The 13,530-nt window shown below is 42.2% G+C and overlaps 1 protein-coding gene and 1 long non-coding RNA gene across 3 annotated transcripts in view; both read right to left on the minus strand.

Annotated features, from left to right (window-relative positions):
• The window catches only part of NALF1 (NALCN channel auxiliary factor 1), a 343,840-nt gene that overhangs the window by 120,917 nt on the left and 209,393 nt on the right, over positions 1–13,530 (minus strand). The gene's annotated exons all lie outside the window — the stretch shown is intronic.
• Positions 1,726–10,660, minus strand: LOC309368381. Its single transcript, XR_014167755.1, has 3 exons — positions 10,634–10,660; positions 3,377–3,407; positions 1,726–1,820 (listed from the first exon to the last, which is right to left on the minus strand). It is a non-coding gene; the product is annotated as an uncharacterized lncRNA (long non-coding RNA).

Genomic DNA, 13,530 nt, shown 5'->3' on the forward strand with positions numbered 1-13,530 from the left:
TTCTATTGAAGTTAGGTTGCTCTGTTTATATAAGATTATGAACAATTAAAACAATTAAAACACATCATCAGAAAGGCATTTATCCCCATCCAACACAAACTCCTTGCACCTACATTAGAAGGGGACCTCTGGTGGGGGACACATTGTGCTCCTTCTGGGGCAGTTTGTCCACATTTGGTCCACACTCTGCACTCACCTGTGGCTCCTAGAAGCTGTCAGCATGTGACAGCGGCCACACCCCAGGAAATGGCTTTGAATGGCCGGCAAAACCATGTGAGGGTAGCTGATGGGTCTCAAGTCATTGACAAGTTAGGCAATTCCCCTGCATGTGAAGACAGGATTGAGCAGACAGGACTAATAGTGGGTCCAACAGTGAAGAAGGTGGTTTCTGCACATGCTGTAGAGAGACGTGAGGGGCAGGACCTGCAGGACTAGATTCTGAAATCTGCTGCACGGTCTGCTCCTTGGTAGTTCAGGGAGTCTACTTTGGAACCTGAGTCCATCAGGTACCCATTTGCTACCATAAGACTGTCCTGAACAATTTGGTGTCATCAGCAAACTACCACCTCACTGTTCACCCCTAACTCTAGTTCATTTAAAAGGCACTGGTCCTTGGGAGAATGCACTTCTTACATCCTTCTATTGTTTGGAACTGGGGCCATATCTACAAACCAGAGAAACTGTTTTGGGCACCACATGCATGCTAGAACTCACCCCTTCCGAGGAGTAACCCCCACCCCCAAAATTGACCCAAGTTGTGAGTATAGGCTTGGAAAAAAGCCTTCTGTTGGCTAAACAAGGGCTTTTTTGAAGTCTAATTTCAGGAGGAAGGGGAATGGGGTCCTGTAGGCACCAGGGAAGGCCTCTGCAGGAACATGTGCTCCATTATAATCTTCGGGTCATAGGTTCAAGCCCCACATTGGGCAAAGGATTCCTGTTTTGCAAGGGGTTAGGGTTAGATGACCCTCATGGTCCCCTCTATGATTCTGTGGTTATGAAAACTGCCTATTTATTCCAATTCTCTGCTTCCTGGTCTTTAACCAATTACCATTCCACAATGAGGACCTCCCCAGAGTGCTTAACTGTTGTGAGATCTGCACTGACCAAATAGTTGGGACTGAAGCATTGACATTACTGTACAGGTCTAGTAATCCTTCTGTCAATTTCAGCAGTTCCACTATCTTTTCATGACCAGTAACATCTCATTCTGAGGTCATAATTTCTTTACTCAGTTCACCCTCTGCATCACTTATTCTTATCCTCTCTCCTGAAAGTTCATGTATTAATTCTTTGTATAGGTAAAAGTGAAAGCAAAAAAGCTTGTTTTCTGTAGTGGGGGTCATGCTTTTATGAGATGTAAAATTGAAGCCACTCTACGCGGGTTTCCAAAATGCAATGATAGTGTGACACCAAAACCTAGAAGCAGCTTTGCATAACAGGAGGTCAGAGTAGCTCAGAGCAATACAGTGTTCTCTCATGTTTCTTAGCTTTCCCCTATTAATCTCTCACTGATACATACTGAGGAACATATTTGGATATTTGAGAAATTTTAGTCTCAATCTTGTATTCAGATTTCATTGAAGTACGTACCAAAGCAGTATTTTTAAAGGTACTTATCTTGAATGTTAAAAGAAAAGAAATCAAGAAGATAAGAATGTAATAATTGCCCCCAAAGGAAAATATTAAGCTAGCACTAACTTGTTTCTCCCTGGGCTAGGTAAAAATAGTAACCAAAAAAGGTAAACACTCAGTTCCTCTCCCAACAGACACAGCAGCAAACCATTTTTCCCAAGTTGCTATGTATAACTTTGGACAAAGAACTGCAAAGGAATTAATAGGACGTTGTGATAAGAAAAATTATAAATACAGTATCAAGGAGAAAAGGGGGTAGGAAATGAGTGAGATTCATGAAACACTCTGAGATTTTGCTTTATACTTATAACAGAAGCCTTTAGAAAGAACTGGCCCCACAGGAATGACAAGATTGGTCATGTCAATATTAATCTATATGGAATACATTAGCACTTCTCCAATGCACATTAATACTAGTGGGGTGCTGAAATTTTGCTTTGCTATATTTCTGATGCAAAAGTCACCGTTTCTGATGCGTCAGCATCACTTTTTAACATGAAAGACTGTCGCTATGTGATCCCACCCAGCCTTGATCACAGAGTGAATGTGTTGATGTTGCGACACCACATAGTTAATATGATCTGACTACATGATGACATCACAGAGAACCATATTAATGCTCCCTGTCTTGCCACAATGCGAGGGCAATTTTATTGCTCTCCTGCAAGAGGCCGAGTGGCCTGGCAGGCCACAATTTATCCTGGCATGGGGCCAAGTGCCCCATTGGGCAGTTGGTCCCACGCCCAAGGGAACGCCCACAACTACCTGCTGCCATTGGCCAATATATGGCAGGCGGACGATTCAGTCTGCCATTCACTTGTTCACTTAGAGTGGTCCACAAAACCGCCTGCCTTAGAAGGCAAACAGACCTACAAGACTGTCACCTTTGATCCAACTTTAGTCAGGTAGTCATGTGCATGATCAGGTAGAGCAGAATGTGTACACAGAGAAGGCTGGCATCCACATCCTAATTGTGTTACTTTCAGTGGGGTTTGCCTTAGGAAGCACATCTCCATCCTGCCCTGTCTGGGTTGGAGAAGGAACTGTGGCCTAGGTGTTTTGACAGTGGAAGCCAGTCACCCTTGCCTCCTGATACCTTGCCCCTTGCATGCAGTTTTTTTATTAAAAAAAAGGGGTTGGGGAGGGGGGAAATCGCCAAAAGGCGCCACCAAAAAGGGGGTGAAAATGTTCACAAAATGTGTGTGTTTGTGTGTGTGTGTGTGTGTACACACACACATATATATACAAACACAGAGTTTCAACTCAGTACTAATGAACGGAGCAACTTCTACCACCATCACCTCCTTGATTTAGTCTGCAAACCTAAAAGCACCTGCTTTCATAATATTTTCATTTGTATTACTCAGACTTGACAGCCTTTCTGTTTATTGAAATACGAAGTGTGTAATCTATATCTATATCTATATCATCTATATCTATATCATCTGCTTGGTTAAGATAGCAAGATGGCCTACCATCATGACTTACCTTAATGTGATTAAGGTAAGTCAAGAAGTACACCTTTGCCCACTCTGTCTTCTGGCCATAAAAGAATGAGAAGGATGGAATATGTGGATGCTGGTGGGTCCTCTCCTTTCAGGCAGATTGTGGTGTTAAAATCAAAAGGACTATGGTGAGGGCTTGTTAAAAAAAAGAAACTTCATAACATGACTGAATAGTACGGGTTGCTCTGATATGTATTCAGTGGTTATCAGGATTGTTGGAATTGAACAAGAATACTCACCAACACTACCAGGGAGGCCGTCGAGAGGCATCTACAAGAAAAAGAAGCAGAAAACAACGCAGGATAAGCCACCATCAGGAGTGGAAAGGCTTCTGTTTTGTTTTATCTGCTACTGGCAGAATCCTTGTCTTAAGGATTGGTCTCAGCATCTTTTTCTCTACCATCTTTTCCTCCTCTCTGGCAAGGGGCAAATTGTCTTCAGGGGGGAAAAATCACACTGCCAAGTGAAACCCCTTTCTAATTTACTCAAGATTTTCTTTCTAAGCACCATGGCTTTCAAGACGAATAAGTTCCAAACACTGGTTTATGTCTGCATACTATTATACCACCAGTGACTGCAATATATTTTGAGGGAAAGAGCAGCTTGGTTGTGCATGAGGCCAGCCTGTGATTTAGGAGTCGTGCCCTCAGTTTATGACTCAGTTCTTACGTCTAATGGTAGAATTCTATATTTGTGTTGGTTAAACAGAGAAATAAACTAGTTTTGTTTTCATCTCGCACCGCAAACATCAAAACAGAATGTTGACGTTTTCAGTCCTTATTGGATGGGTCCTGCAACAGCATTCTGGCGTCTTTATGCATAGACAATGCTGTGGCGAAACCTGTAGTGTGCAACAGAAACATTCATCTATTTTATATGCCACCTTGCAGTGATCAGGACGTATGATGGTTTAAGTTTTAGAAATAATTCCAATATGAATGGCTTGAACTGCACAGTTCTCAAACTGTCCCAACTCAGGTTTTACTTCATTGAGCATTTTGACGATAACTAATGATGCGGGTGGCACTGTGGGTTAAAACACAGAGCCAAGGACTTGCCCATCAGAAGGTCGGCAGTTCGAATCCCCGTGACGGAGTGAACTCCCATTGCTCAGTCCCTGCTCCTGCCAACCTAGCAGTTCGAAAGCACGTCAGAGTGCAAGTAGATAAATAGGTACCGCTCCATCGGGAAGGTAAATGGCGTTTCCATGTGCTGCTCTGGTTCGCCAGAAGCAGCTTAGTCATGGTGGCCACATGACCCAGAAGCTGTACGCCGGCTCCCTCGGCCAATAAAGCGAGATGAGCGCCGCAACCCCAGAGTCGGCTACGACTGGACCTTATGGTCAGGGGTCCCTTTACCTTTACCTTTTAATGATTCAGGACTATAGAAATAAATGCATTGTGAATGCTCTCAGAGAAGTACAGTTAAGTTTGTTGTCGGGTTAAAAATTCTAGCCAAGATTTTCTAAACCAAGGCCGAAGAAGCTGTGGCCTTCTAGGTGTTGCAGGACTGCAAAAGTGCTCTTGCACCTTGGATCCCCAGATGTTGCTGGATTTCAGCTCTCATCACCCCACCCCCCGACCACGGGTCATGCTGGCAAGGATTGATGGGAGTTAGAGATGCTACAATTTCTGGATGATTGCAGGTTTGCCACTCCTTCCCTAAAGCGTGGGTGGGAGAGAGAAACTAAATACAGTGGGACCTTGGTTCTCAACGCCTTGGTACTCAAACAACTTGGAACCCAAACACTGTAAACCCGGAAGTAAGTGTTCCGGTTTGCGAACCTTTTTTGGAAAGTGCTCTGTTTCGAGTGTTACGCTTCTGTTTTGAGTGCCACACTACTGTTTTGAGTGTTACACTGAGGTCTGTCTGTTCTTGCTATTTATTTTGCATTTTTGTTTCTGTGGCTCTTTTTGTGTGTGACTGTGTGGAACCCAGTTCAGATATTGATTGATTGATTGATTGATTGATTGTGTGACTGCAGTACATTGTTTATTGCTTTCATGTTATGGATCAATGGTCTCGTTAGATAGTAAAGTTCATGTTAAATTGCTGTTTTATGGGTTGTTTTTAAAAGTCTGGAACGGATTAATCCATTTTGCATTACTCTCTATGGGAAACCATACTCTCTATGGTTTTGGAATGATTTGCTTTTGGAATGGACTTCTGGAAAGGATTAAGTTTGAGAACCAAGGTATCATTGTAGGAATTTTTGGAATCCTAAGCTAACCATGCAAACTGAAGGGAACATAAAACAAACGGTGGGTGTGTATGCACGCGCTCACACACACATTTGTTGGGGGGGGGGTGTTACCATGATATGAAATTGTTTCCCACTACAGATTTAAAGATGACTTATTCTAACTTGGACGAAGTTCAGTATTTTATACACTGCACTACAGTAGCTTTTAATGGAAACCTCAGCATACAGCAAGACAGCTCCATTTGTGCCTTGGCTTTCTATCATCAGGCAATCTTAAACGATTTACAGTCTAAAAGAACAGCTGACTAGTAGTGACATTTGCAGGCCAATTCACAACAGAGTCCTGAGCGATGATAAGTTTTTGTTGGAAGAAGAGGGCGGGGGGGGGGGGAGAGAGATGGTTGCTCTAAAATTCTCCCACAGCTGTCAATGAAATAAGACCTCTGCTCTGCTTGCCTTTGTAGTCCTATAATTCTCACCGAATTGAAATAAAATCTCTCCTTTTCAAACCGGAAACATTGTTACATAGCGGGTGAATGTGTGATGATAAAAACTGACGGGTGGGCTTCCTATTCTGGAACACTAGTGTCACAAAACATTGTGTTGGAGAATGAAAAGACCTTGATTTTCCTAACAGGCCGAAAAAGAAAAAGAAAAAGAGGCGAGCGACAAAAAGACAGCTTTGTAGAATCTCTCCATATTTCTGTTAAGCTATTTCACAGCTGGGACCATGACTGGGGAACTGATTTCTGTTCAGATCCATAGTTCTACAATGCTGCCTTTCCTGATGAAATGCGGGGGGGGGGGGATAATTAAGTCAACTTTTTGTTTGTTAAGGAAGCGTCTGCTATATTTTTTAATGGCCAGAAGCAGAATAGCACTGAGCACTTCCTGGGGATTCCTTGACGACATTTCACACATTACACAGAGGCAAAGCCTGGTTTGCCACCAAGCCATACATGCAAGGAGGAACTGCATCCCAATGAGTGCAATTACTGTTGTGCAAATGTATTTGTCACATTCAAACATCACATTTTTCATGGCACTTAAGTGTACACCTATAAAGTGTTATGTGTGGTGGCCTTACGAGAGCTTACTGCTGCAGTACTCAGACAGGTGCTAAGATTATAAAATTGCCTTCACCTAAGATAAGACACAGGTGGCGCTGTGGGTTAAACCACAGAGCCTAGGACTTGCCGATCAGAAGGTCAGCGGTTCGAATCCCTACGATGGGGTGAGCTCCCATTGCTCGGTCCCTGCTCCTGCCAACCTAGCAGTTCCAAAGCACGTCAAAGTGCAAGTAGATAAATAGGTACCACTCCGGTGGGAAGGTAAACGGCGTTTCTGTGCGCTGCTCTGGTTCGCCAGAAGTGGCTTAATCATGCTGGCCACATGACCTGGAAGCTGTACGCCGGCTCCCTCAGCCAATAAAGCGAGATGAGCGCCGCAACCCCAGAGTCGGTCACGACTGGACCTAATGGTCAGGGATCCTTTAAGATAAGATGTGGAGATATTCTAGAATTCTTTGATCCACTCCCTAGAGAGCAGATAATCCCATTCTGCCATCTTTTTCCAACTTACCATTTTACCTTTTTATCTTATCCCCACCTAAGATATTCTTAAGCTTATTCTTTCAGCCAATCCTTGAGAGGACATCATCACCTGTTTGTCCTTATTGCATCTTATAACCGAGACCCCTCATTATCATACACCTGGTCTGTGTTGTCAACTCCTCCTGTTTCTCCTAGTTCCCTTTATAACTCCATTCTTCAAGTTTTAGTTATGCACTATATAAAAAGAGAAAGCAAAACCTGATGCACCTGTTATAAAAGTTGCAAGGCAGCCATGTACGCTTCATACTCTGCTTACTAGTCAAAGGAATCTGAGGCTAACTTTTTAAGTAGAACAAAGTCTACATGACTCATATCACTTTCTTTTGCCTTGAAGATAAAATGTAAACAGAAGCAAGACAATGCATCTTAATATTTAAATAGAGGGACTGTTTGTCTGTGATAACAGGGTAACTGCAGCAGCATGGATTCTGTACAAGGCAGGGGGTCTTATGGCCTCCTCTGCTACCCACTTCCTGTTTGGATCTGAGGAATTATTTTTTTAAAAAAATCTCAGCTCTCTGTGCTTTATAACTTGGGCATTAAAATACTCAACCCACTTACTTTGAAGAAATCTCACTGAACACAGTATGACACTATGGGAAAAAGACTGTAGCTGTAACATATCACCATCTCTCTTTTTAAAAAAACACACACCAAGGATTTAAAAAGTAGAACTATATACAACAAATTATATTATTTCTAGAGAAGACTTTCTAAAGCATGTCAAAGATATTTAAGGGGTTCCTCTCACTGTGTTCATGTCCCTTTTGAATTTGTTTTCCCTACCTAATTCAAAAGTTAGTTTACACTGACAAGACCAGCCTTGGGTCTCCCATAGTAAAGTCTCCTGTGTTCTCTTGTGCTCCATCACAATCTTCAAGATTAGCCACAAGTGACATCTTGAGAATACATACATCAAATTCCAAACAGCAAGGGGATATTCAAGGCATTTTTGGTGGGCACCCCACAACTGTGGAAACCCCTTTCCTCTAGAAGTTCATCAACCTGGAAGCCTGGGTACCATCTGAAAGTTTTATAAGACTTTCTCTTTAAGATAGATTATTGGGGACCAGAGCTAATCAACAAGGAATCTAATTCTAATTTTAGAATTCCTCCATTATTACCCCTCTGTTATTGTCCATGACAAGTCGCTCAACCATCACTACTGTGTCCTTTCTTTTAGCAGATCAAGATGATCAGTTGACAGCAAAAACTGCAAAAACTGCAAGGTTTAGAATAAGATCTATTATTTGATTACTGGTGTAAACCCCCAAAATGTATTTTCTACAGCTAGGTTTTTACCTCTATCTTCAGTACATTTTATTTTATTGCTATGGCTAGTGGCTGGTGCAAATAAAGATTCTTCTGATTCTCCATTAAGCAAGTATTCTGTTCTGTGTTTCTGCCCCCCCCCCCTTCTTAAACTATTTTTACCCATCTCCAGCCCTTGGGAATAGGAAGGCTAGAAGCTGAATGAATGGGCAGTGACCCTGGAAGTTCAGACTTAGGTATATTAGTATTCTGTTCATCCTGTGTTCTCTCACTTGCACTTATAAACATTTATGCCTTAAGGAGGGCCAGACCAGGACATCTTGCCACTTCAGGCAAAATAGAAAATGCTTCTACTCCCCTGCTCCTGCCACCTCTGCTGCCACTTGCTGTCAATGAGCATGGAGGAGGCAGCCACAGCAGCAGACAGGCATGGAATAGGAAGCTGCAAGTGGCAGAACAAGAAGCCAGATCTGCCACCTGAGGCAACTGCCTCATATCGCCTCATGGGTGGACCAGTCTGGCCCTGGTCTAAAGTAGTGGCTGACATGGGCAGGAGTCAAATCTTACAACCCTCAAAATTTATTTCATTTTTTAATCAGCTGATCATCTGTTGATGTTTTATTTGTTGTCTTTTTATTTGGAAACCACAGGCATCTGGCTGGTCACTATGACACCAGAATGCTGGACTAAATGGGCCACAGGCCTGATTCTGCAGACTCTTCTTCTATTTTTTATGACTCCTGGCTATTTTTTAATGTATTCCTCTCATATTTTAGTTGGTAATTACCTGCTGCTGTTGCCTCAGTTGTTGTTGTTTCTGTGTGTGATTTGTTGTTTTTAATGATGTAAGCCACTCTACATACTGCTTTACAGTGGAAGGGTGGGATACCCCCCCTAAAATAAATATGTGCATTTACTTAGAATAAAGTCTCGATAAGCTCACAAGAGACTTAAAGGTAAAGGTAAAGGGATCCCTGACCATTAGGTCCAGTGGTGGCAGACTCTGGGGTTTGCAAACCAGAGCAGAACTCGGAAACGCCGTTTACCTTCCTGCTGGAGTGGTACCTATTTATCTACTTGCACTTTGATGTGCTTTCAAACTGCTAGGTTGGCAGGAGCAGAGACCAAGCAACGGGAGCTCACCCCATCACGGGGATTCGAACCGCCGACCTTCTGATCAGCAAGTCCTAGGCTCTGTGGTTTAACCACAGTGGTTTAACTCACAAGAGACTTACTCCCAACTAAATGTGCACAGCATTGCCACCTTAGCCTGTCCTATTTTTCTAGAAAAAGAGGTGCCGGAACTCACCATGAATGCTTCCCTTGTTCTCTTATAATGGCAATGACGCCCATCTAAGAGGTGCCGGAACATAGTTCCGGAGAGTTTCGAATAAAGAAAAGCCTGGCCTTAGCTACAATTAACCTTTGCTAGATAGTTGAAGACTTTCCCTATAGTCCCTGAGTTTTCCTCAGAGTAGACCTATTGAAATTAATGGACCTAACTAAATTAAGTTAGTTAATTTCAAGTTTACTTGAATACCACCCATAGTTTTCATACTGAATAAATTTATAGTTACAAAAAATAGGGAAAAAATATAACCAAGCAAATTCTAGAACATTAATCCCTCTCTGCCTCACTTCTCCTTCTTCCTATTGTTTCAGTGTCCCAATTCCTGTATGTCACTTTTACAATATATGAGCACACAAACTTTAGTGATAATTGAACCACTTTCTTGAATTTATTATTTGGTTAAAAATGGCACATGGCAGAAGCACTGTCAAATATGACAGAAAGAAAAATGGTTTTGCGTGGAAGATCTTTCCCAACAATTCTTTTAAAAAAACACACCACTGCAAATAGACTGAAATGCTTCTTTTTAAAGATAACTGTACACTTTAAAGACTAGAATATGTTAGCTATTGTTTGATGGAAGAACCTGCACTTAAACACTTAAATAAGATATTTCTTTTTATATTCAGTTTTTACTGAGCTGCTTCATTATTACAATAAACAACGTATATTTATCAGTAAAAAATAAACGTACATAAAAAGCTGTCTCTTTTCCCCCTATAGCCATTTCACAAAAAGCATCTTGCATTTCCCATCATTCCTGATGAGTGAGAATACTGGCTGGGACTGAATGAAGATGCAGTCCAGCAACCCTAAAAAGGCCACGGATTCCCATTCCTGATGTATATCAGCAGTCAAGTAAGTGTGTCCCTCCAGAAAGGAACCAGTGATACTTGAGGGTTATTTTCAATAATTAATTCACCTTATATACTTCTCTTTATACAAAAATCACAGGGCAGGTTGCATAATAAAACTTTAAAATAGGCAAAATAGACATACACAGATGAAACTCCCCAGTATATCAGTTACACAGAGGAAGGAACAAAGCGGAACATACTGAGATTGACCTTATGCGATAGTCTCTCGTGTGATGGCAGTTGCATCAATAAGAGGGTTGAGACTGCTCTTCCTTGATGCTGATTGGTTCTTAGAACATAACAATTCTAAGGCATGCCACAAATGATCTCACATACTGAGAAGATGGCACATATGACCGGAAGTTCAAAGGCCATGTGCCAATCAAGCAACATACCCAGATGCTGGGAGCTTCAAAAGGACAGGGACCAAGTTAGATGTTCCCATAACCACGTCAGGATAAAAGGGACAGGTGGAAACCTCAACTCTGACTGGTGAATGAGGGAATCATCCCTCCATGGTTGCCCCAACTCTGGCCAGAACAAAATAATCTAAAAGCTCCCTCCTTCCGGAAGCTCTCTCTTTTATCTTGTTTGATTTTGATCCTTCAATGGAACTTCACATGCATCTATGTAACTATGGACATGCATGCTTCCATACTGTAACTTATTAGCTCATTTTTAAGGCCTTAAGAAGTATTACAGCTGACTATTGGATCTAAGGTGCAAGCCAAACTATTCCCCCACTGACAGGACTTTGCAGAGCAATGAGGCCACAACTCCTTCCTGATTGGCACAGCAATTGCACCCAGATTGGGTCAGATGACATCAAGTGGCAGCAGTGAGACCAGCTCAGGCTCCAGCAGTTTCCAGGCTGGCTCAGCCCCGTTCCCTCCATGCCCCCAGAATATGCTGTGTTCCCTGGCAGCCCTCTCTCACATGCATATTTGGGGGACAGAAGAAGGAGGCTGGTGCCAACTGAATGACACTTTCCATCATTCATCAACACTGGCTGATAGGAGGCAAACTCAGCTGGGAGGGATACCTCCACCTAAATCCATACATAACAGGGTTTAGAGTGCTATGCCTGTCTTGTGTTTACCTTTGGGGGGAAAACTCAGGACAAATGGATTCTGGTTTTGGCAGAATCACTCTGGAACCACACTACTGATTGGCCTCAACTCAAGTTTATTTTGAGAGCTGAATTGTTCTTTTAAAAAACAACTCTTTTAAGGATCTGTAACCTTTTAAAGTGCTGTTAGGTTGAAACACTTTAATTTTGTGAGACCATTATAGTTCTGAACTCCTTAGCATCCACATTTAACCACATCTAACTTTTTTAAGTGCATAGAGGCATTTGGCAATGCTTCAGTGAGTGAAGCATTTAAAAATTCAGGTGGTGTGCAGGAGGGAGTTAAGTGGATGTAGATTTGCTTAGCATGTTTCATCTGCAGCATTTAGGATCATGTATGCTGAAGGGTCGTGAGAGGAAACTGTATAGACAGTTTAACAGAGGAAACTGTTGAAAGATTTATGTACCCAGCAATGCTAGAGGTCCAATTAACCATTTTGACTTGCTACTTTTCTAGTGCCAGCTCTGGCTACATGCCTTTTGTTTTCTCTTAAGTTTATATTGCATCTCATCTCACTGCTACCAGTATAACCATGAAGGCGGTTCTAAATGCTCATATGCACCCTCAGTGCAACACTTTAATTTACTATATTATGGTGCAAGCCTAACCATGTCTACCCAGAAGAAAATATTATGGAAATGCCCTTGGCACTTACTCCCAAGAAAGTATTGCAGCCTTACTTATAGACTGCACCACTTATAGTATTGAAAAAGTTACAAAGCCACCATGCAAATTTCACACTCTTTTAAAAAGAAAATGTTAATGCATTCCAGTGCAATTCTGAGTCTTTTTTTGATGATTTTGTAACTATTTGGACCTGGTTCATTTTGTAAATTCTCACTGATATCAGTGAAATAGCATGCAGAAATGCATATTAGGGAAAATTGGTCTGTTAAAAAATTGCATATGAAGCAACATTTGCACTAAAATGCTGATGAATTTGCATGAGGACTTAGAAAAAAATGCAAACTGATGTGAAAATGTGGGGAACTGAACTTGAGAATGGAAAAAGGAGAAACCAAGATTCACCCATTCCTACACAAGGCTGCTTCCAACTAAATTTCCCTGCTTGTCTCCCTTTCCCCTGAATTTATGATCTTTGCCAGCAGTGGATTGATCCCAGGTGCATAAGACATCATTTTCAGACACCAGTGGAATGTTCTGAATTAAAAACTACATGGCCTGTATTGGCTATAATGTTCATGAAAGTTAAAGCTTGGTTCCAGATAACAGGACACAACAACAGGACGCAACCAATGGCATATGTGTTCCAGCATGCTGTCTGCCAACCACATGCCTATGGGAAGCTCAAAAGCAGGCAGGCAACAGTAGCCGTCTCTCACTGTTGTTCTTCAGCATGCCAGCTTTGTCCCTCCAGGCACCATGCAACTCTCATGAACAGTAGGCAGTAATAGTCTCAAACTTCATGAATTTGCTTAATCCCCCTTTAAAGCAAAGTTGGCAGCCACACACCACATCTGATGCTAGCAAATTCCATAGTTTAACTATGCACTGCGCGAACAAGTTTTTCCTTTTGTCTGTCCTGAATATCCCACAATTCAGGTTCATTTGATGACCCAGGTTCCAGTACGAGAAAAGGAGAAAAATGTCTTCTGTAGCTACTTTCTCCTCCTATGGTTTACACACTTCTTATAACATCACCTATTTTTTCCCTAAGAAAGCTCAAAATGTTGCAACCATTCCATTCAGTGGTATAGCGTGGGGGGTGCAGGGGGGCCATCCGCACTGGGCGCAACATCTGGGGGTTAGGGTTAGGGGGCGCAAATCCACAGGTTAGGGGGTGCAAATTACTTGCCTTGCCCCGGGTACTGACAACCCACGCTACGCCACTGATTCCACTCACATACATATTACTTCTGTGGAGACAATTAAGTGATGATTTGGGGGAGGGGAAACAAAGTTAACTTGGTGAGCAATTTTGGATGATAAGGCTTTTAGCCTGCTCT

Source organism: Podarcis melisellensis (genome assembly GCF_964234715.1).
Source record: "Podarcis melisellensis genome assembly, chromosome: 4".
Lineage (NCBI taxonomy): Eukaryota > Metazoa > Chordata > Lepidosauria > Squamata > Lacertidae > Podarcis > Podarcis melisellensis.